The 22,289-nt window shown below is 38.3% G+C and overlaps 1 non-coding gene across 1 annotated transcript; it reads left to right on the forward strand.

Moving 5' to 3' along the window:
- Nucleotides 1-1,618: 1,618 nt before the first annotated feature.
- On the forward strand, nt 1,619-1,690 carry TRNAG-UCC (transfer RNA glycine (anticodon UCC)). Its single transcript has one exon. It is a non-coding gene; the product is annotated as a tRNA-Gly (tRNA).
- Nucleotides 1,691-22,289: the final 20,599 nt, after the last annotated feature.

Here is a 22,289-nt window from a genome sequence, read left to right on the forward strand (position 1 = left end):
GGGTTTAATTTACTATCCATGTCTTTACTAGAAAAAAATTATGGTGCCTATAAATTAGTAGAAAAACACAAAAATAGTTACAATAAGGTATGTATTTCTCAGAAGTGAATCTGGTGTGTACTATTTTAATTTCTTCTTAAACTATAAACCTACTGGTTCAAGGTCAAGGCCCTGTGTAAAAATGTTCCACAAATGCACAGAAAATGTGGTTCCCAAAAGGAATGGTTTGCTGTGCATGCACCACACAGCTGAACTGTGAGTCTGCACTGCAGAAAATGTGCACTGCATGTCACCTGCACTCAAAATAGACTCTGCATCATTCAGCAGAGCCCTCTTTGCTTTGTTAAATCTTACTTGTGAATTCTCTTAACAGTATATCCTCATGAGCTGTTTGCAGAACATTCCAAATAGGATCTCAGCTGGTTTTGCTGACTTTTAAAGTAAAATATATGAAAATATAAGAAAATGAGAGAAGACTCAATATCCTTACTACAGTATAGCTGTGCATGACAGACTTTCATTAAAGGTTGACAAAATTTCATCTATTCCAGCACTTGTAAAATAATCAGTGTATGCAGAGTCCTGGGGGAGCTGCTTTGGAGATATTCATTGCTCAGAAGGGACAGAAAGGCTCAGGATCAATGGATGTCTGACCAATATTAGGTCTTACAGCTTTTCTGATTGCCATGCAGGAAGCTGAAGACAGAGGATTTGAGATTGAAAGAGATATGAAGGGCTCTCTGATTACAACCTCTCTGCTGGCACAGAATAGTTTCCACCACAAACTTGCTGAGATTCCTACATGTGTTAAGAGCCACATCTGTTTGTAAACAGGACATTCTCAGAAGTGAAATCACAGATGCCCTAGAATGCCCTGGGTTATTCATAGGATATCCTCACAACATGTGAATTTTTTGAGATTTTGTTCTTCTAAAATAGTTTGTTTGCTGTATCCACTGTAGCAGAAAATTTTGTACTGCACATTATGTCACAAAAACGTATTCAAGTTTGAGATTTAGCATTTCAGGGTTGTGTTTCAGATAACCCTCTTTCAAAGTTTATTTTCAGCTATATTTTCCAAGTAATCTTATATTTCTTCGGATGATACTGAGAAGACAAAAGCAGTATTTGATGGAAAGGACAACATATGCTGTTTTTTATAACTTTTTCCACATAGTCTTTCAGACATTAGATAAAAATCTCATCTTCAACATAAATGCTGGAAAGACTATTCCTTTTACTAAAAATGAGCATGCTTATTTCATCAGATGTGTGCTGTCAGCCAGTCTTTTTTTTTTTTTTTTTTCCAATTGTGCTCTTATCCACAATTGCCTTTCTGAAGGTTTTAGTCCTTCTATTTGGGATTTGTTTTAAACCACTCAGGACGTTGGAAACATTTCACTGAACAGTACCTTAGTTGTTTTTTTTTTTCAGTGTTTAAAAGCAAACAAGCTTCTAATTTTCTAGTAGCCTTGGCAGCCGTGGAGACAACTTGGATGCCTCCCTCAGTATCTCTTTGCTGTGCTTGAGGCCAGGTGGTAAATCCTGGAGGCAATCTGGGAGCAGAGGGAAGCAGGACAGGAAGGAGGGAGGCAGGCAGGGAGGTGCTGTCACCGCGGCGTTGGTGGTATAGTGGTGAGCATAGCTGCCTTCCAAGCAGTTGACCCGGGTTCGATTCCCGGCCAACGCAGCTTCGTTTTGACGGCGTTCCCAGCGGGGTGTAGGATGTCCCGCCATCCATCCATCCCCAGGGATGGCGAGCAGCGGGATCCTGGAGAGGGTAACCGGGACCAGAGGGGTCCCGCAGCAGGGAGGAGCAGCACCCACACGCTGGGGCCGGGGCGATCCCACCTCGCACCAGAGCCCCAAAGATGCTCCTGCCAGAGTGGGAGCCGGGCTTGGCAGCGGCTGCATTCACTCGGAACCGTCTGTGGGTCAAGGGAGCTTCATTTGTGTGGTGGGAGCGCTTCCGGAGCAGTGCTGGTGTCCGGGTCTGTCCTCAGTGCTGGAGAGGCGTGGGAATGCTGGAGAACAGGGAAAAGCCCCCAAGGATGGTTGGACACTGGCATTGCTGCTATGGAGAAAGAAGAGAGGGAATCTTAGCAATATGAGAGAATATCTGAAGACAGGATGGAAATAGAATGGAGCCAGGCTGTGCACCGTGGTACCCAGTGTCAGGACAGAAGGGAATGGGCACAAACACACGGAAGGTGCCCTCTGAGCACCAGGAATGATTTTTCATTATGAGGGGGACCAAGCACTGGTACAGGTCGCCCAGAGAGAAGGTTGTGGATCCTCCATCCTTAAAGATTTTTCAAAGGCTGTCTGGACACGGTCCTGGACAAGTAAGTGTTCCTGCTTGAGCATCAGGGTTGAGCAGATGGCATCCAGAGGTCCCTCACAACCTCAGCCATTCTGTCACTCTGTACATCACACCAAGCAGTCCAACCAAGTCCAGCTGAGGGCAGAGGACCATACAAGGTGTGAGTGATTCCTCTTGGAGTGGGAGCAGCACCAGGAGGTGGGCTGAGGCAAGGCAGCCAAGGGAAGGTGTGTTACTCCAGCAGAGCTAGAGCACTGCATGTTTACAAGTGCATACACACAGTGATTCACTACAGAGATGGATCTGTGCCTTCAGATGACACATCAGAGTCTAGAGTTAGGTACCTCCCAGCCAGTCTCCCTGAGTGCCCAGTCAGGTCTCTGAGAGGGCCAACCAGTTCTGGTGATGTAATTAATCACTGTCAATCCCATGGCTCAGAATCTTGTTATACTTGAAACCTGACTCTTGACAATTCTTTCAGAGAAAATATTCTGTCCCAAAGCAATTTTGAAATAATTTCTAGTATGTTTCCAAAAGCTGTTTATATGACAATTGCAGACAGGACCTACTCACATGCAGTGAATGGAAGAAAATGAATGCTCACTCCTTTTGTTTCAGCCTCTCTCTTTTTCTTTCCCTTCCTCAAGCAGGAGATAATGGGTTTATAAAAATCAAAAGAAGGAAAGGGCTAAAAGAGCTGAGCCCTTTGACAAGTTCTAGCCATTTGCACTTCACAGCTAAGAAAATGTAATGACTAGAGCTCCTAAGATGAGTGGAGAATGGGAGATACAGCCTGTGAAAATGTAGTTAAAATAGACCAGATAGATTTACAAAAGGCTGATATTTGGAAAAGGATGAAATCTTCTGTCCTTCTTGAAGAGAAGAGGTTTTGGAAGCAGTGGGTGGGTGCAACTCCAGCAGGAGGCAAAGGATTGAAATTTAAACCAGAGGAGTTTTACCTGCCCAAATTCTCACTGTAATTTTTTTGTTACCAAACTACTAAACCTAAGCTAATGGGTCAAAATTATCAGTTGCTCTACTTGAATTATATAAAACTTCCACAGGGAAAAAAAAATTTACTTGTTTATATAAGCCTGGATGCAATTACAGGGAAACCCCTCATGTGAAAGCCTAGAAAATGCTCCAAAAAGACTTGCTGAACCACCAGAGTAGCACAAGGAATGCTCCACTTCAGGGCAAAGCCAGTGGCTGCATGGAGCCAGCAGAGCATCACACTCTGTGGTACATGTGTTGCTCAAGGTCCACTAACACCACTCCTATCAACTTCAGGCTTTAGGCTGAGCTCTCAGGTGACAGGTGAAAAAGGAGACAACAACAATATGAAACTGCAAGAGGGATTTGGACTCAGTGTCCTACATGCCCACAAATTATAAGCCAATACTCTATATGTACTTGCTCTTGTAGCAGTTCTCATAAATATGACTGTTCTTGCCAGATGTGTTTCTTACAGGTTCTTGTATCTGTGGTTTTCTGTAGTAATGGAAATACAAAACTTGGTATTTTTTAATGGCTGCTTTCAGCAGTAACTTTGCTGAAACCCTGTAAATTATGATATGCTTCTGGATTTTTTAAATTTTCACTGGCCAAAAAGACAGTGATATGTTTTGTTGTTAGGCTCTGTTTTGACACTTCAGTTGGATTTGTGCAAAGTCTGGGGATGTCCTTGTAAAGTGCACATTGATAGCATTGTATGCTAGCAATAATCAATTAGTAGGGTCTCACAGCTAACAATGACCTGTAATACATCTTTGCAATCAGCTCCCAGGAAAATACAATGCTATTTTATAAGCAGGGTAAAAACCACATTCAAATACAACTTCATTCATAGAAATGTTTCTTAGAACCAGAGTATCACAGAATGGCCTGGGTTGGGACCTTTAAAGATCATCTGGTTTCAATTCCCTGTCATGGATGAAATCCCCCTTCATCAGATTGTTCCAAATCCCATCCAACTTGGCCTTGAGCACCTCCAGGGATGCAGCAACCATAACTTCTCTGGGTAGCCTGTTCCAGTGTCTCACTATCCTCACAATAAAGATTTTTTCCCCTAATATCTACTCTCAGTTGGAAACATCTTCCCCTTGTCATGTCATTGTATGCCCTTGTAAATATCCCTCTCTGTTATTAGTCTTTGATTTATTCTGTCGTTTGAGTACAGGGAAAGAATTTACCTATGGCTATTATGGATGGCTTTAAAACAGAAGGAAGAACTTTCCAGTAGCATCTGCTTCCTGTCCACTTATTCATTGCAGGAACACAATATCTAAATATCAATAATAAATTCTCTACAAAATTTGCATGATTTTTATTAAAAAAGAAAAAAAGAAAAAAAGAAAAAGAAAAAAGGAAACAAAAGTCTTTGAGCTTTCCATCCACAATAATCTGAACTTTGATATTTTAAATATTAAACATATTATAAACTTTTTTCTTAAAGACCACAATTGTTTAAACAGTAAATAGGCTAACTGATATAATTCTACTGATTTCTTCAACTTCCAGCTCTAGTTCTGTGTACTCACATTTTGATATTTGGCTTAAAATTAACTTATATAATTTTAGAGTATAAAGCAGATGCATTAATTTAGTGTTTGCCGCACACTTAGTGAAAGTAAGTGTAAAAATACTGAGGACCCTGCACTTGTACATCCTTGGTGCTCAAAGGAAATAAGGAAGGAAGGAAGGAAGGAAGGAAGGAAGGAAGGAAGGAAGGAAGGAAGGAAGGAAGGAAGGAAGGAAGGAAGGAAGGAAGGAAGGGACACATATACATTCATATGCCATTCTCACTGCATGATTTGACCAGCATGGCCATGGTATTCTTTCTGAAAAATTACACAGTATATTTTTTTTCCATTTATTTTCTTCATCTCTTCAAAATAGACTCAGGTAGTTTTTATGCTCTAGCATATTTTTGGGCTATCCAGAATGAGAAATATACTTTCAAGAATCTTATGAAAATTCCATTAACACACATCTTGGCCTGAGACTTCTTTGAACATCAGAGTAAACTACAAGCTAATTCACTTGCATCCAGCTGCATTTTGTGGTATGCTCGTCATACTGAGGAGGCCCTTTTCTGTTTCCATCTTTCACTGCTTATGTCAAACAGTTTACAGAGAGGCAATATAAATTCAGACAGAGTGCTAGGAATGCCATCAATGAGTTTGGGAGTTTACATTGTGTTTGTGTGAGGTCACTGCATGTTGTCTTCAATGATCAATGGTCTAGAGAATGCTTTTAAAGCCAGGGGCTACCCTCAGTGTCTCAGTTACTCCATGTTAGGTTATGTTTTATTAGAAGGGCTCAGGCAATTTTTCTCTTGCATTTTAAAAATGGATTTGTGACTGTTCAGTGTTTTTTGTGGCACTTCCCTGTACTCATAACAAGAAGTCAGGTGACCAGTAAGATAAATGATATTTAACCTAGCGGTGACAGATGTAGCAGAGGTGAAAAGGTTATATCTATTAATAAACAAAGTTTGAAAGCCTTTTAGCACCATTTTTCACATCACGCTTATCTGACCTTTTGCACAAGATGACTTTCACAGGCTTATTACAATGAGAGGGAAAAAAATCCAACTATTTTTGTGGGGTTTTTTTTTAATTGATTTTTGGGGGGATTTTTGGGTTTTGGGAGGAGGAGTTGGTATTTTTTTATAATAAAAAAATTTAAATTAATCATATAAAAATTTTAAGGTGTCTTTCTGAATGAATGAACGAAGTACTGATGGTACTGCAGATAGAATTTCACTTGGCTGAAAAAGATATAGTAGGTTTATTTTGGTCCCAGTGGGTGCTGACATTTTAACCCACTTACCTCTGATTTATTCAATCCTTGACAGTCCCAAAAAAAGTGATGCATTTTGCCTGAAGGCTCTGTAGGTGAGGCAAGTTGACATGTGCTTTTTCTTTCTGTTAAGGGGCTAATCTTCTCTGCAGTCCAGTGGGTGAAGCAGGGGGAAGTGGAAAAGGAGAATGTTCATGGTAAGGATTGTTCTATTTTTTTTTTTTAATTCCTTGTGTTTATTGTACAAAATAACTCTTAGAATTTACTTCATATAAATGTGGCCTTTAAAGGCCAATGTCTGCATGATCAACAGTAATCCACAGGTTGTTGAAAATAAAATTTGTAGTACAGTAAAGGTAAATATAGTCTGGGATATTTTTGAATATTTGTTTATTTTAACTTCTATGCTAATAAAAATACTTAGAGCATACATAGATAGACTCTACACAGCTTAAGGTCAGGTGGAAATATATTTTATAATTCCACACTTAGACAAATTCCAATATACCTCATAGACCTCTAAGATTGTCAAGTCCAAGCTTTGTTCAAATACCACCATACCAACAAAACCATATCAAGTACTGCTATGTCTACTTGGCTTTGATGGGTTTGACTTGTTTTGACTTCCAGAGATAGTGACCCCCCCACACACACTTCCCTAGGAAGCCAGTTCCAATACTTAGCCATGCTTTTAGAAAATTTCTTTTTTCCTAATATCCAACCTGAACCTCCCCGTCACAACTTGAGGCCATCTTCTCTCGTTCTCTCACTCCATGCCTTCAAGAAGTTGTAGAGAATGACAAAGTCTCTCATCAGCCTCCTTTTCTCCAGGGTAAACAACTTCAGCTCCCTTGGCCACATCCCACAGGATTTATGTTTGAGACCCTTCACTTCATTGCCCTTCCCTGGACATGCTCCAGCACCTCAGGAGAGCCCAAAACCAGACACAGGACTCAGGGTGTGGCATCACCAGTGCCAAATACAGGGAGATCATTGCTGCCCTGGTCCTGCTGACCACGAACAGGTCCTGGTACAAGCCAGGGTGCTACTGACCTTTTTGGTCACAATGTCTTGTTTCAGTGATTATTTTCAGGGGTTAATTCTGGGAGGAAGGGCAGGATCTCACCACCTTAGCTAAAGTGCACACAGGAGTTTGCTTTTTCATATCTTGTATTCCCAGCTAGCAATTGCAATGCTTTAGGATGTACTTGAAGCTAAAACTGAGGAAATTCACCTATCTCTGACTGAAGAAATGTAGTCCCAGGGGGCACAAAATCTCCTTCCAGGCTGTGAAGCATTGGCTGCCTCAGTAACTAATCTAATCCAACCTATGGATTTCTGGGAAGACATGTCTTGCCTAAAGTCAAGATGTGCAGAGTGAGAATTGCAGAAGCAGGAAGGCTGTTTCTTTTACAACTGGTCATGCTAAGACTCCTTTTAGCTATATATATGATAGTTTATTTTTGACTGGAAATCAGTTGAGGGTTTTTAAAAAAAAAATAAGTGAAAACTCTGACTTTTTTTTCATTTATTCCCCTTTTTTCTTGTAGACATTTATAATATAGAAATGGTAATTGAAGAATAAGGCCTTCTAGAAGAAAGAAACATTAATTAATGTTTTATTATAAATAAGTTGCCTTAGGGATTGTCATTTTCATAGTCATGCAAAGATAAATAGTGGTTTAGAATGACATAACTGCCTGATAGATACAATCAGTAGCACAAGGAATGCAGAAATCCTGACTAAGTTTCCACTCCATACTTCTTTTTCCACATTTCTGTATTTCTTTTTCATCTGAGGCTGTCAAACTACCTCAGAGCTATGAACTTTAAATGGCATAATCCATTTTCCAACAGCACAAGCACAAAATTGACTGTTGATGTACCCCATTAATTTAGATGCCTAGGGCCTGATCCAAGTCTCCTCCAAGTCAAACAACACACAACCACTGACTATTGGAAATTGGCTGACACCAGTAGCTGAAAGCAAAATCAAAACAGGAAATTCTGTTCTCTCTGTTCTGCATGCTCAGAGAACCCTAATATGGATCCCCCACTTAAGAGACACTTCCACATATTATTCAATTAGCCATTATTTTTCATTCCATCCCAAAAAGTAATGTTTTATTCTCTCTTGGTAAATAAACAGACTCACATGTCTAGATGGTTTTACAGAGAACTAAATACCTCTTCCATTATTTTATTTACATTTCCATCTGATGCTTCACAACAGTTCAAGTATAATAACTAGCCCAGTGCCCTTTCTAGACTGAGTCTTCAAACAGATAAAAAATGAAGCATGAAATCAGGATTTATGTGACCTGGATGGCATACAATCATTTTTTTAGATTAAAACAACCCAATCAACACCCAGAGTGCTTAACTGTTTCATATTTCCAGTCACACCACTGCTTTGTGGCACATATTTCTCTGACACTTCAGACTGTCCCAAAGCAAGAATCACATTAATCCTTAGATCCTTTGCTCATTCTCTTGTCTGTCCATTGGAACTGAGAACTTTCTGTGCTCACATAAGACTAGGAGCATGAATTATACCATTGTCAAATCTTTCTCATGTCTTTGAGAATTCTTGATAATTCTAGAAAACCTTGAAGACAGTGAGCCTCAGCTGATATTGAGAATGCAGCATTGGGAAGCTGCCGTGAAGAGCATCATTTTCTGTCATCAGCAATTTCTTACTTCCAGAATCTGAACTTTGGGTGTATAACACTATATTTAAAAGAAGTTGTTGCAATTTTCTTATATTAATAAATAATTTCACATTATTACAGTTTCACTTTAGAACATGACTAAAACTTGTACTCTGCAGATATTAATAAGCACTGATTTCTCTTTGGAAATTCATCAATAGAAAATGAAAAAGCAGCTTTCTTAAAATAAATTATATTTACTAGTAAGGAAAAAACCATGTTGGATTAGGTGCTTCTACAGCTCCTATTACCATAAAGTTGGAGCAATTTAAAGTCTTCAGTGTATTCTGTGAAGTAGTGGAGAACTGTCCTTCCCAATTTTGCAGATGGGTGAAAAAAGGCAATGTAGCTACATTTTGTGCCTCTGAGGCATGAAAGAAGCCAACAGACTGCCTCAGGAAAATCTGTGACAGAACAGCTACTTAAATCCAGGTTTTCTAATGGTCTGACCAGTGGGCTGCTCTTCCCATCCTGCAGTTGGAAAAGTTATTTTAAAACTGCAAATATACCTTTTGGTGCCTCAGAATAGTTTCCTCTCAGCAGCTTCTACCAGCAGCTTGTATTCTGGTGCCTCTCTCCATTATCTTAATTTCTCCCTGTGGCTTTGTAGACAACTCCCTTCACTGCTTTCATTCTACCCATTCTGCTTGGAATCTGTCCCTGTGCTCCCCAGCCTGCCTTTCAGTGCTGGGAAGAGGAAAGGACAGATCATTAGTGCTCAATGGTTTTCTCAGCAGGTAATCCTAGCCAGATAAATTAGTCCATATTTAAAGCCCTAGGTCAGAGGGTTTTACTTTGTGGACAGTGGGAGGGTCTGAGTTTCTGTGCAGTGAAGACAAGCCCTTAGAGAATGCCTCAGCACAGGCAGTGCTTTTGCTGGCAATTAGAGCCAATTTGGTGTAAAATTATAGGTCTGGTGTCTTTGAAGGAGTATGCTGAAACAGTTATCTCTCCAACAATTTTGTGGTACAGACATACAATCACAACAAAGCCCTGTGAATCCATGAGAGATTTTCATGGGGAATCAGGGTTAGAAACATCCAGCCCCTGGCACTCTAATTAGGTATAGTTTGTTTTGCTGACTGCAGCCTTTAGAGCCTCCAGTTATCCCTCATATATGGTAGAACTAGTTAACCAAGAGGGTCAGAGTGCTTCTGTGATTGTGACCCTGTGGAGATCCTGGTGGTTTCACTGCAGAGAGGATTGTCCTGCCTGCCTGGGCCGGGCTATTTGGGTGTCACCAGAGTGTCCCATGTGCTGAGGGAGAGGGGCTGGGGTCACAGGATGAAAAGGGAGATCTCCTTTCTGTGTCCTCCTTCCCATCTTCTGTGGTGGGAGGCCTTGATCCCACTCCTGTCCTTCTGAAGCCCTTACTCATGGCATACAATGTTCAAAATCACCTGGGAGCTCTGTGGCACAGATTGATCAAAGAAGGGTTAAAATAACTTGTAGCATGGCAGTAGCAAGCCTGAAAAATCTGTCCAAAAAGTCTGGATAAACACCTAGGTGGATTAGACCTCTATTAGACTAAGCTTTGTCCTGCCAAAGCTGACTGGCTGCAGTTTTTTGGCTGGCTAATTTAAAATCATCTCACGTATGGAGACACCATACTGCTTTTGCAGGAGGGTAACCTCAGCCACAGTTTAACTCCAGTGTTATGTGTTGTGCATCTCTCCAGATAACCCAGTCTGACCACCAGTATGGAACAACTTTTCATTCAGAGACTTTTGTTTTACATTCTCTATTAGGTTTACTTAATATAGATTACCAGATATTCCAGAGAGAATCAGCTGCCATCACTGTTTAGTTTTTTCTCTGCAGAAATCAAATTAAATAACATATCTAAATCCTTAAAGCAAAGCAGCAGTGTCTGTTCTGGCTCCATTTTCACTTGCACAGCACTTTTTTTTTAGGAGAAGAAACCTCTTCATGTTTTCTCAGGAATTCACTAAAGATTAGTTTAGATTCACTAACAAGGGAGCCTGGTGGAAACTCCATAATGTTCCAATTTTCCAGTTCTTCACCACAGATGTATTTTCTACCTATGGCAATTACATGCATCAGGATGGATCATAAAATTGTATTCATTAAATTTAATTTACAGTCTCTTGTATGGTTCCAAGTTAACTTTTGATTTTGATGGAAAAAGACATAGCCTTAAAACCATTCTCTTAAAAAAAGGCCAACTACTCTTTTTTAAAGCAAATTTATCTTCTCACTCTGAAATATGAATTGAATCTTTGTGGAGTCAGGAATGGCAGGATTTCAGTGGTGCACTGAACTAAATTATTTTTGCACCTCATGAAAATGAGTTTAGCCACATCTCATCCTAAATTTGTGCATAATAACTGGAGACATTTCACCAGAGATATCCAAATACAGTAGCTTCAGAAGAGGATTACTGTACCTTCAAACTGAATCAGTTTTTATTGGCTCACATATTTAAAGGAACACAAGATTTCTTGGCTGATATTCAATAGAAACTCTCTCAGAACACAATTATACTATAATACTAAATTATACTATTATACTAAACTATATACTGTACTATATCAGCTGCATCTACATGGGCACACTCTTCCCTGGGTCTCCTGAAAACTGCTTCCTGCAGTGTCTTTTTAAGATACACAGATATGTAATATTAACAAATTATTATTAATAAATTATATTCTGGAATTTACCTTAATTCTTACATGAGGCTTCTGGATTATTTTTTTTTTTTTTAATTAATCCATGGTTGTAAGGGTTGACCTCTGTCAAATTTGTCACTGTAGAGCATCCTGAATAGTGGTAAAAAAAATTATTGTCCATATGTAAGATCAATGTTAGGAATGCATGAACACACTTTAATTGGTTTTCAAGTGATCAGCATGGAAGAATGATGGGCTTTTACACATACCCTGGCAAAAAAAGTGAGTCTGGAGATTTCAGCAGCAGCTGGAAAGCAGCAGCATCATGTGCCCAGCCAGCTCTGGAGCCAAAAAGCAAATTTTCTGTGCAACAGAGGCTAAAAGTCTTTGGTTTAGACACCCTTAGTAACTTCTGCCAAATGAGTGAGCAAACTCAATCAAGCTGGGTAATGGCAGATTTTGCACCCTAGAATGCAGTGTAATCTGCCTCAATTTTGGATTAACATTTTGTTAGGGGGATTAACATTTTGTTCAGAAAATGGTAGAAATAAGTGAATTCAGTGGAACTGTGAAGGCTCTGGTACCTGTGATACTTTCCCTCTGCCTTTGTGGACAAAGTCACCTACCACAGTCTTATTCTATAAAATAATAAAATAAAGCATTCTCAGCCATTCTCAATTAGCCAACACAAAGGCAGTCTATGGCATCAGACATGAATTTATTTCTTAGATAGTCAGAAAGCCACAGGGTGTGATATGAAGGGGACAAAAAATGCCTAAAGATGTTGGTTATTGCTGCTTGTGAGGCAGAAAGCAGATTTTTTAGGTGCCTGCCTTTGTTGTAAAACTGATCTGTGCTTTTTCCAAACTGTTTGGAAAGAGAAAAGAAATAAAGTACCTATTTGACTTTCTAAAAATATGGATATCTAATCAATGCTTTTTCAATGGTGAACTAAATTCTGACTTTGGAAGGCAAGGATATGTTTGAAAGCATGATGTACCTATTTGTGTTAGGTCTCCAGTGGGTTTATGTGTGTGCTGATCCACGGAGTTCAGAGTGGCACAGACTTTGTAAGAACCAGCACTTCAATTTTAAACCAGCAGCAAAAACCTGCCTGCTCTCTAAATTTATAAATTATTGACACAGAATCAGTGAGACTGCAACAGCTAATTGGCCCCTCTGGTCAATTCTCAATGGTCCTGAGAAGTTCATTGGTTTCAGATAAAGGTTTTCTGCTGAGCTGTAGGCTGAAATATTCCCAGAGTCTGAACAAGTTCGTGCTCTTTGTTTGCTTTGTAAATAGCATATATCAAGGCCAAGTCTAGGGAAGGAACAAGGAGGTCAAGATATGTCCTTGGTAAGGAAAAATGTGAGATTTAGAACTGGCCTCTAGCACGGATTTTGTCTTGAAATATTGTATCTTTAAAAGTAAAAGTGGAATTTCAACATTTGTGGTTGTAGATCTAGGAATTTATCTATGAAATTAAGAGCATGCACACTTAGAATTATCCAGCTGTGTGTGTGGTTTTGTGTCAGTTGTTTTATTATTTCTGTATCAAGTACTAATATCACACTATTATGGTTCTTAAACAATTTATGATGATATCAGGTTTAAATTCAGGAATCAAGTTTCTTTGCCATCAAAATTTAAGTTTCATCTGGGGAACATTTCAGAAAAAACAATTCAAATTGGCCAAATATTTCCTCACATAAAGCAACTTAAAAACAGAAATATGAATTAAGTCTTTCACTTTTAAAATAGAGGTATTAAATTTTGCTTTCTGTTACCAGGGAAACCTATAGGTTTTCACAAAGTGAGCAAGTCATCTCAATTCTGTATTGTGTATGTGGAAAGAGCTAAACACTTCTAAATGGGATCCACAAAGGTGATGCACTAAGGAGGTTCTAAGTACAGAGAAAAGTGGGAAAGCTTGCACGCAGCACCCTGGAAAGGGTCAGGGTTTTATTCCTGGGCCACCTTCACCTTCTTGAGAGTCAAGTAAATGAGTTGCCTCTAAGAGTCACCTTTAGCAGCTTAATCTAAGCTCATCACTTTTAAAGTTGAAGTTAGTTTAGAGACCATCTTCCACTAAAGGCACAGATTGCTGCAGAAAGACTGCTCACAGGCAAGCAGTATGACTTCTATAGTAACTTCTAATAACTTTCCTAGAAGTGACTGCCCCCATAGTTTTTCAAATTGAAAACATACAGACATTAAAAAGAATGCTTTAAGGAAAAATAAAGAAACATATATTCATACACTAGGAAAATTTTGCTCAGTTTAGAAAGTCTAGCCTTCTTATTAGAAGTTATGAACAGTTATAAATATTTCAGAAGCCAAATACTAGACATTCTCAGAAGATCCTGGTCAACCAATTCCACATTTACTATTTATAATCTTTCTCTGACATCAGTGGGACTATGCACTAGTGAATGCATAGTAGAGACTTTGAATGAATGAGGAGCATAATGGTTGCTTTGCAGAGAGGAGAAGCAAAATAATGAAAGTGAGGATTAATATATGGATTGATTATTATATAATAATTAAATTATTAAGCAAAAATAGCCTATTTTATGAAATTTAACATGATTTCAGTAGTGTATATGTTATTCTTAAGGCTGAAGTTTTGATAATATGGATATATCCAGTCCTTCTCTGTCACATTGTCTAGGCTTGGACTGTTGGGTATTCTCTTCTGTAAGGATGTGCTTCTCCAGAGCCTTGGCAGAATCAGAGGCACCCTCTGTCCCTGACATGTTGCTCTTCCATCTTACCCATATTGAACCAACACTTCCACAGGAAGGTCAGGTCTGAGGGCCAGGCAGTAAGCAGGGAACCCTCAAGGAGAAACTGCTCCTGGCAGTTTCATTGATGTCATGATCTGCAATGAGCTGAAACAATGAGAGTTCTTACATAGGGACATTATGGAAACTGGGTTTTCTAATAAATTTGGAGCTGGCAGGTAAGATATGAAACCAATACCACAAACATTTTTATTAAAGAAAGAACCTGCTCTTTTAAGCATTGACCTCTTAGCTTCCTGTATCCTGACCAGATGCCAAATTGGGTTAAATGCATTCTGCCAACCTAAATCCCTTAGGCACTTTCAGGTGCTCTAGTTTCTCTTGTTACTCTTTGCTTCTCCTTCTGGGGCCAGCCTCTACCACTGAATGTGCATGTTTCCACTGACTTGTGTCCAAGGGCAGATTTTGGCTGCTGGAAATGGTTGTGTACTGTAGTGCTACTGGCCCTGAACTGATTTGTTCCATCCAAGGGGTAGCTGCATTCCACTGAAATGATGATCCTTTTATTCATACAGCGTGTTTGGAAAAGGAATAGGGAAGAGGAATAGAAAGCAAAGAATAATAGAGGTTTGAATTATGAAGCCTGCAGAGAACATTTGACTGTAATAGGGTCCTACTGACCTTTCTAAAATTGAGAGGCTGTGGTGCTTTTACAAACTGCTGACATTTGCAGTCTTCAGGATTTGGACAGCCATAACCCACAATTATGGGCATACTAAGGACCTCCTTATGAAGACAAATTCTTGATGAGACACAGATGTTTCTCAGGACCATACCCATGGTAAAAAAAAATAAAATAACCAAGCAACTGAATTTGTGTTCTTCAAGGCATCTTTAGGGTTTTTGGTGTTTCTAATTAAAGCACTGTGAGGCTACAGACAGCACAAATGAGACAGTAAGCTTATTAACCTTGCATAGCATGCTTATGACATATTTTGTTGTTTCTCTTCTAATATGTGTTTTGCCATATGTTTTCAGAGGGGCAGAAGATTCTTTCCCATTAGGTTATATATATATATTAATGAAGCTGAGGGCCTGTCTTTCCTCTCACAGCTGTAGAAAGTCAGTAATCCTAAAACAACAGAAAGTCTTGTAGTGTAAACCCAGATTGAGCATCGATGGGGTTGATGCAATATAAAAACAAAAGGTGAGAATGTAATAATTTGTTACTAGGAAGCTGAATAAGGGAAGGGGATTAGACAGCAGGTGGTGGTGGCTGTAGGTGCAGGCAGCATGGGAGTGCTGTAGCACCATCTGTTCATGCTGTTCTCACACCATTAGCTGGTGTTTCTGTTGCAGACCTCTAAGCATCTGGCTGTGCTGCTGGGGCTGCAGCCTCCCCTCCTTTGGAGGGGAAAGTGTAAGCTTTGTCTTGGAACCCTTTTCCTCTCTTTCTTCATATGTTCCTTGCTCCCATCTCTGACCTTTAAACTCTGTCCATGAGCTAAAGCACATGAGCAATTCATGCAAAACCTGTGCCTGCTAAGGAGAGTTGATTGGACAACAGCAAATACAAGCATAGCTTGTGCTTTATTCTTCTTAAACCCCATGGGGATTAATCCATGACCTGATGTAATGGTCCATCTTCTGTTTGCAATTGACTCTTGAGAGATGTCACAGCAACATCAGAGTAACTCTCATAGCCTGAGACTTCAGTGGGCTGGATGCTGCATGTCCAAACAGCAGAGGTGTTCCTTGCCTTAAAGAGGTTACACAAACATGGTATTCACCTGGGAATCCATTATTTTCTTTTTCCTTGTATATTCCAAATATTTGGTTTTTTTTAAATCGTAACAACAACAAAAACAACAACAACAACAGTATATGTCTTTAAGAAGTTTGAATTGCAGCATTCAAAAATTCTTGTAAAAAAAATTTTCTTCTTCAGAAATACAAAATTTATGGAGATTAAGACACCTTTATTTCTTTTAAACCTTCACTATTTCCTTAGTAATGGTTTGTCTCCTGATCTCCATGCAGTTTCCTGTAAAGAGAATATATTACCATAACCTTTGAAATGTAGTGGAAACCAGGAGTTTATTTCCAGACCTGGATCCAAAGTAAAGTCCTATTTGGGAGCTAAAAAATGTTTCAGTGTTGAAACATTTCTTTGATAGCTAGGAAAAGCTTTTCCATACTTTTGTGATTTAAAAATACCTGCTTGTCTCCAATTTGGCCATTCTATAAACAGCATTGCCTCTTAGTGACATCTGCTGGAAGAGATAGCATTGAAACATGTTCAGGCTTTCGCCACGCCTGCTACCTGCCAGCATTTTAGCTCCTAAGGGAAAAAACCGACTCACTCTGTGTTTCAGACCAATACCTGGCCACTTCTGCCTTGAACTTTTCCTTATCCCACAGGACAACTGTTCTTCACCTTCTTCTTGTCCTGACATAAAGGGAATGACCCATATGCCAACATGACAAGGATCCAGAAAGTTATAAAAGCTCCATTGTGAGGCTAAATCCTTAACAGGGATTAGAGCAGTTTGCACGAAGGAAAAGAGAGGAAGTGCATTAGAGCAGGAAGTCATTAAAATAATGAATCACTTGGCAGAGTCCTGTTTTTTCTATAGGGTTTATACATTTTTTTGCAAGCAGATTTACATTTTCAAGATTGTCAGCTTAAGCTGCATCCTCCACGTAGCTTTTCTTCTGCTACTTCTCGCCAAGAAAACCAGCTGGAGGGGTTTAGTAATGAACTAAGATGAGAATATTTTCTATTTTTTCTTCCTGAAACCGTTAAGATGTGCATCTCTTTACTACTTAGTTTTGGCTCTTGTTGTAGCTGTAACTCTATCATTGCATGTTTTGATATATCTTGTACTTATTGTAGACTAGAACCTACATATTGCTGTATAAAACTGAAGACTGAATTGTTTCCTAAGTATATCTGGGCATATGTGACTAAGATCATGAAGTAAAAAATAGAAGATGAGGGTTTTTTAAAACTTTATGATTGGTCTATATTTTCATGGAAACAGCATAATAGCCTGATCTCTGTGTAAATCAGTGAGAAGACAGAGAGTTTTACTAGGGGAAGACAGGAATTTAATCTCCAGAAATAATGTTTTTTTCCCCCACTTTGTCAGGTTTTGTTTAGGACAAATACCAATTTAGAGAGATACCTAGATCTCTAACTCTTTGCTAATGTTAGGTGACTTCAAGAGCTAACAGCTTATAGCATATATATAAATTTTCAATATTTGCAAGTGAAAGAACTATCTTTTTACTAGATTGTTTTCTATATTTGGGAAAATGGACCGACTTTTGAAAATGCAGTATTTCCTCAAGTCTAAAATATATACAAGTCCTTTAGACTGATCTGTATCTCTCTGCATTTGCTTCCTAGAGCATTTCCTGCTCTTTATATATGGATTCTAAACTTGAAACTCATCACCTTTTGGAAGTGAAAGCCAATATTTGCAACCTCCTGCTTGTTGTCACCTCACCTGGAAAGATAGATTCTGTGTTTTTCCACCCTCATTTTTTTTAACATATGCAATTCTGATCTGAATATGTCACAGTTTGTTCACAGATAAAACTTTTTCATGAATTAATAGTCAAATCTATCATTTACATAATCCTCTAGACTGCATTGGCATTGTGTTATGTTGATTACATCCCAGGTACTTCATCTGGAAGTTGAAAAATCACCATCTCACTTGGATAATTTGCACTGTGATTACAGGATATTTAACCCCCAGAAGAGGAAGTAATTGCTGTAGGAAAAAGAACTGGATTTTCGCTATATACACATCATCACAAATGAAATGTGTAACTAAAAAGATGAATTTTTTTGACAATATAATTTGAACCCTTTTATACAGTTTTGTACAATTTCTTGACTCTTAGTCCAAAACCAAATTCCCTCTCACCAATTTGCAGTGTTCTACTGTCACTGAACACTCCTCTTGTCAAAGCTTTATCTGTTGTGCTGTGTGGGGTTACTTTGCCCTGAGATAGCCAAGGCTGAAACAAGACTCCCAGGATTTTATTCTTGGTTGGTGGGGGGTGGAAATAAATGCCTGCAGAGTGTGATTCAGCCCATTGCAATGCAGGCAAGTGCAAGCAGTGAAGTGACACACCTCTGGATGTGCCTAGGCTGTGTGGGGAGTCAAAGGGAATTAAATTTAGGCACTTAAAATTAGGTGAGAAGATCTTCCCAGTGTTATCCCATAGAAGCTGGCCCTTTCAGCATCAAATAGACAGTAGACTCAGTCATTTTGCTGCAGATTCCAGGTTGTGAATGGAATGCATATTTACCCCAGGGCGTGGCTATACTGTAATTAAGTGATTTAAACAGCATGGGTTTTGGTTGCCAAATATATACCCCAGATTTCAAACAAAGTTTTGTAGTTTGTGCTGAAGTCCACTTCCCACATTTTTGTTCCTCTCAGTGTCTCAGCTGCTGAGGTTTCAATAACACCTGACTGCAGGGCACACAACATGCAAAGGCAATGCTGTGTGCCACCAAATGCCTGCTTTGTGCATCAGCAGCATGTCTGCTGTAAACCTCTCCAGGGAAGACTTCCCCAACTCCTTTTTGCAGCCACTGTAATCTGAAAAGATAAGAATATTCAGAAGTTAGTGTAAAGGAAGCCTAAATGACGATATTAATTTTTGATTACTTTCAATTGTAGATATTTTAATGTAAATCATAGTAAATCTCTTTACATTTTCTCTTCCTAAGGCATTGGACACTCAGGTACTTTTGTATTAATTTATTTTTGTTACTGAAAGTGACTATTAAGCATGAAGTGTATATGCTATACATTCAGGTCAAATGCAATGCTGTTGGTTTGTTTTTTTCCTTTACAATATTGCAATTAAATTATAATTATTTGCTTGGAAAATGTCTGGTTTTAACTCCTTCCAGGTTGACTGCTCAGGGTCATTTTTCTTTCACTTTAAAATGAAATATAAGAATATTGGTTACTTTTATTTTTTCAAAAATTAATGTTACATTTATTGATAATTTCTCACCTTACTGATTAATTCCCCTTAGAATTATTGATATATTTTTATGTTGACTGCAGCACTGTGCTGACTACCCTAAATGCCTTGTACTCCTTTAATCACAGCTGAATTAATTTACCAAGCAGGAGGTCCAGGAAGCAGCCACTAGGACTGTGCTGCTGAAGATTTCCATATTTTCATATTCCAGCTTTCTCTGGTTTTCAGGTTGGATGTAGCTTTTCTACAGGAAATCAGCAACTTGGCATCCTTGGCAGGAAGCCATGCAAGTCCATTTTGTGCAGGTGACAGAGAGTTTCTAGAAGGATATAATTCTCAAAGTATCATCTGGCGCACTGAGCAGAACATTAAAATCAGCATGCATCTCTATTTTTTGGAAAACGTGTTCCCTTTTTTTTTTCCCTGAGCTTTTGAAATATTAAAACATATCTTTTGTAGGATTTAAAATACTTGCACTTCCTTTGAAACCTACCTTGCTTCTTTTACATCCTCACTATCAAGGCAAACGCTGAAGATCTCCCTGGATATCACTAATGTAATAATAAGACTTTCAAGCAAGTGTCTTACAATTCATGTCAGTGAAGGTGTGGCTCTGTTTCTATTGAAATTCAGGTAATGTTTCCCATTCATTCAACAGGAGGATCAAACTTTACAATTATGGTAACTTTGTGGAGTCTGAAGAGGACTTGTTTTTTTTTTCTAAAATATTTTCTAAAGCTCCAAGAGCAGTTCAGTTGCAACACTAGAACAACAACAAAAATTTGCAGATTATGATGTAAAGGGTATAATTTACTATAGATGATTTTGCTTGATTTACATCCTTCTCTCTCATCAATATAATTTAGAGCTTCTTATGAAACAGGAAACAAAAGTGATAAGGCACATCCACATTTTCATGTGCTTGGTTTGTCATGTTTTGGATGAGAGTCAAAGTGGGGAAATATACCTGGTTGGTATTTTACTAAACAATATGACCTCCTCTTTCAGCTTCAAAAGAACTACAGGATTTTGTTACCTTTGTTTTTCTTTGTATCTCCTATTAAAGGGGACAATATCAAAGACAGGAAATCTGACTATCTACAGGATTAAATGATTTTTGGTTCTCCATTTAATGCATCCATTAATGCATTAACATGCAGAAGCTTTTCTCAATTGATCTCTCCTGGCAATCCTGTTTTTCCACTTTTCTCTTTGCATTGTAATCCAGCAAGTGTGTTGTTTTCTCAGGCTGACCAAAACCCGCCATTGCCTTCTGTTTCACTAATTTTAAAACTACCTTTATGAAATCAGTGGTGAAGAGACACACATGGGCCATATTAGTAATTAGACAAAAATTAATTGCAATGAATGAATAATAAAAAAAAATCCCAAACCAAACTAACAAAAAAACCAAACAAAAAACAAACAAAAACAAAAAAATAAACAGAAAAAGAAAAGAAAGGAAAGAAAGAAAGAAAGAAAGAAAGAAAGAAAGAAAGAAAGAAAGAAAGAAAGAAAGAAAGAAAAAAAAAAAAAAAAGAAAAGAAAAGAAAAGAAAAGAAAAGAAAAAAGAAAAGAAAAGAAAAGAAAAGAAAAGAAAAGAAAAGAAAAGAAAAGAAAAGAAAAGAAAAGAAAAGAAAAGAAAAGAAAAGAAAAGAAAAGAAAAGAAAAGAAAAGAAAAGAAAAGAAAGACCTTAAAGAAGATTTTGTATAATTAAGTTACAGATTGCCAATAATCAAATTTTGTCGTGTACCATCTGAATGTTCAGGAGAGAAAATTAAGAAAATTAAGTACTCTGTATGAATATTTAGACATGTTTGCAGTCCTTAAAATTGTCCTGTGCCTTATAATTTCCATACAGTGCTTAAGAATGCAAGGATTATTTATGTAAGAGTGCAATGATCCTTACATAATATCTGGGATAGGAATCAGTGTGTGAACAAAGGACATTAGTTGACTCATCTTCCCAAACTGAGAAAACATGCTCTCAGTCACCTGGCAGATATAAAACCAGATTAAAAACCAGATTTCACAGGGATTTGTTCTGCACACTTTCATCCTTCCTTTCACCAGTCCAGATCTGAAAGAAAAACTGAAAACCATTTTTTAGTCTTTAGGTAAGGACAGGGAACAGTTTTCATTTAGCTACTGGTAATTAGTCAGTTGTTCTGCTTGACATATTTCAGTTTTTGCATAGGGCAGAGAAAAGAGAATAGTGAAAATGAGGAATACTTGAGTGCTTATTGAAATCTGTGCAGATTTGCAGACTAGAGCATAAAAGGGGAAGGTTTTCTTTCTTTTGGTCAGACATTCTATTGTCAAGAAGGCAGCAAATGGCTGTTCTCCATCACTGTGGGCCAACATCATCTCTGTGGTTACTCCACTCAAACCAGGAGCTCTTTATCAATATAGATGAATTTGACTCACTCTTGTCTGTCTGCAGCCAGTAAAGTTTCATTTAAAAGTCATTCTTGCCAAGTGTCAGAATTTTCTTAGCTGGATAGTTTTAACCACTGTCACCAGAAGCTATGGGAGCTGAGGTGAAATATTTTAAAATATATGGTTGTCAGAATTAATATAAAAGCCAAACCCCTATATCACTGAAAATTGTAATGATTGTCTTTCTCATCCAGCAATATATTACAGACACTAAACAAAGTGTTATGACATTTTATAAAATGCCACTATGTAAATGGATGTTTAAAGAGGAAAATTCTAAACCAGGTGATTTTACAAGGCTATTACAAAAGAAAAAAAAAGCTTTCTGATTTATTCATCTTATCACAATGCCAGGTGGTAACAATACTCTTAAATAAGGCTATAAATTTCACAGTTTATCCTTCTTCCTTTGGAAAATAAATATATTTCTCATATTTTGGTAGAATATGGGAATCCCTTACCTTGAGTCATATGAGTTGTATGGCCAATGTAGTTTGCTTTCCCTAAGTCCAGGGTAGATCTGCCACAAGAGAAAGTGAGTGAAGCATAAAATAACTGTGGCTGTTGTGGGAGAGAGGCAGCAGAACAAATGCTAATAAACAGCAGATCATCCAGTGTGT

The sequence above is a fragment of the Oenanthe melanoleuca genome, chromosome 2, assembly GCF_029582105.1.
Source record: "Oenanthe melanoleuca isolate GR-GAL-2019-014 chromosome 2, OMel1.0, whole genome shotgun sequence".
NCBI lineage: Eukaryota > Metazoa > Chordata > Aves > Passeriformes > Muscicapidae > Oenanthe > Oenanthe melanoleuca.